The 2,850-nt window shown below is 47.6% G+C and overlaps 1 long non-coding RNA gene across 1 annotated transcript in view; it reads right to left on the reverse strand.

Moving 5' to 3' along the window:
• Positions 1-294: 294 nt before the first annotated feature.
• The window catches only part of LOC102005020, a 14,504-nt gene continuing 11,948 nt past the window's right edge, over positions 295-2,850 (reverse strand). The window contains exons 2-3 of the long non-coding RNA XR_263362.1: positions 897-1,009; positions 295-707 (exon numbers count right to left, since the gene is read on the reverse strand). This is a non-coding gene — a long non-coding RNA (uncharacterized LOC102005020). The remainder of the gene's footprint in view (positions 708-896; positions 1,010-2,850) is intronic.

Below are 2,850 nucleotides of genomic sequence, written 5' to 3' on the forward strand. Positions count from 1 at the left end.
GCATCTTGGCCCCAGGGAGCCCTTCAAGGGGTCGCTGCACTCTCCCTGCACACATTTCCTCACTGGGGCCCAAGGCCCTGAGAGAGATTTCCTGGAGCATCTGAGGGCACCTCACGCACACTCCCAGCCTGGCTGCCTTTTGCAGCCCTGAGCCAGGCTGAGACCTCCCCTTTCACCTGCTTTTTTATTCCCTGTAAAGGTGACTTGATGACACTGCTCAGTGAGGCCCCACCTCAAGCTTCAGTTATTTGTGATTTAATGAGGAGCCTTTTAATTATAACATCTGTTGTTTTAATTACCAAAGGAATTATAATGAGGCTCCCAGAGGAAGCTGCTGCCTGAACAGAAGCTGGAGAAGAATTCTCAACATCAGAGGGCCCCGCCGGGTCCTTGGCGCAGTGACTGCCACCGAGCGTGACCCGTCATGGCGAGCACTTCATCTTCATTTTAATTAAGCTTTAGGGGTGAGGCAGGCAGCCTCCCAATCCAAGGGAGTTGAGCAACCCAGATCCTGAAAGACGCTCCGCATTAGAAAGTCTTCAGTTTTGTGCCTGGAGAGGCAGCAAAAGACAAACCCACCACTTGCTGATGCTGGGGAGGCGCACATCTGTCATTTGGTAAGGGGTCAGAGAACAGCCTGGGCTGCCCCACAGCTCAGCTGTGTGACCTTAGCCAGACCAGCTGACCTCTCCCGTTTTAGTTTCCTCCTGAAAAAAGAAAAAAAAGAAAGTGATGCTGTAACTTCCTCTCTCAAGAAAATGATTCACCCCTGATATTAGATTATGAGCTTGGAGTGTGTGAGACACGTTCCCATCCAGGAGAGAAGAATTAGGCATATTGTATTACGAACATCTCAGGCACAGAGGGCCGATGGTGGCGGTGGTGGGGATGCTGACCTTAGTCATGATGATGTCCAGTTCATGGTGGTGTGAAAGTGATTGTAATTCTGAGCAAACAATTAACTTAGTCGCTTCCCTCATTACTAGGAAAAAATATTCCACACCTGCAACTGAAAGCGAGAGAGGTTTATTTTGGTGCATGTCTTAGAAGTTTTTGTCCTGGGATGGTTGGTTGCATGGCGGAAGGGCCTAGGTGCGGAAATCTGCATACCTTGTGGCAGTCAGGAAGCAAAGAACAAAGGGAGGAGCCATGGAGGGATATGTGTCCTTTCAAGCCCTGTCCCCAGAGGTCCACCTCTTCCAACCAGGCTGCACCTACTAACAGCACGTTTAGCTATAAACTCATCAGCGGCTCACCCACTGATGACTATGGCACCCCATGATCCAAGCACTTCCCAAAGACCTTGCTATGGGTACTTGAGGCTTTGGGGGAACATCTAGCTATAAACCATAACAGCAATCATGCCCAGTTTGTTATTCCTCCTGAATCCAAGCCGTGTGAAATCTCTCTCCCTAAAAAGGAAGAGTCTGTTTCCCCACTGAATTTGGAAGCACTTGTAACTTGCTGTGTTCAATAAAATGCAGCCAGAGTGATGAAGCTGTTCCAAAACTAGGTCCCCAAAGACTTTTCTTATTTCAGCTTTCCCTCTTGCTCCTGAGCCATTACCATAAGAATATACCTGGGTTTGACTACCAAAGATGAGGGTACCATGAAGGAGAGCTAAGCTCCTTCTCAATGGGTCAACACTTTCCGGGCTTCCAGATATGTAAGCAATTCTCCACAAGGTCAGTAAAGCCACCTGGATTACACCAGGTGACACAAGACCAATAAACACACTGATTGTAGGCCCCTAAGGATTTGCAATAATTTTATGCAGCATTATATGGCAGTGCTTAATGGATAAACTCCTGTAGTTTCTGAAGCAATTGAGAAACAGACAGGAAACTGATAGGTAGCAAAATAGTGCTCTCCCTCCACCCTGGTAAGACTTGGTTGGAAAATACTACCTGAAACTTGTGAGTAAAACCTGGATTTCTACCCAAATTTCCTTTAGCCAAATTCCATACTGACGAGGTGAGGCTATCACACAGAGAAAAGGAAGAAAACAGCCTGCAGCCATAATCAGCCTAAGGAGACACTTCTCCCTCAGGGAGGAGAGAGCCAGGAGGCAGAGACAAAGGTAAAACCTGTGCATTCACAATTCTGGGAGGACAAAGTTACTATTTTCCTTTTTTTATGGGGTTTGGCAGAAATACAGGGAAGGGGAGGAAATGCCTCCTCTTAGAGCGATCATGATAGAAGTAGAGGTGGTGGTGATGGTGATGATAATAATTGTTGATGATAATAATTGCCAGATGTTGATAATTCTGGCAATAACGATGCTTCCCATCAGCAGATTCCTCTAATAACCCCCTCCCAACAGTGGTCCCTGTGTCTTTATAGGAGAGGCAATGCAAGCAGCAAGCAAGCAGCCCATGTGGACTCTCAGCTGTGAACAAAGGCTTTTCTATTGCAACTCCATGGGGTCCTGGAAGTTACCCAGCCCCTTGCACCTCTACCTTTGATCATGCTGTCCCTTCTCCCTAGACATTCTCCCCTGCCTTACCCAACTCATCCATGAAGACTCAGCTCAAATATTGCTCTATCAGTGTCCTCCATCTCCAGTACATCCCCTAGTCACAGCACATGTCACCCTCTCCTGTCCTGGATTACTCATGCTCTGGACATGAGTAACTGCTCTGTAAATGTTTAGAAAGTTGTGGTGGATTGACAACAGTTGGTCAACTTGTAACATCCAGTTGAACTGAGTAAGCATGGTGCTGGGTGTGGGAGGCCCACCTGAGGACTGTTGCCAGCAGCATAAGAGGCAGAACTGAAGAAGATGTTAGGCTGTTGGGAGCTGACAAAAGGCTGTTGGGATCTGGTGGAAGCTGTAAGGAGCTGTTGGTT

The sequence above is a fragment of the Chinchilla lanigera genome, unplaced genomic scaffold (assembly GCF_000276665.1).
Source record: "Chinchilla lanigera isolate Chin_1 unplaced genomic scaffold, ChiLan1.0 scaffold00066, whole genome shotgun sequence".
NCBI lineage: Eukaryota > Metazoa > Chordata > Mammalia > Rodentia > Chinchillidae > Chinchilla > Chinchilla lanigera.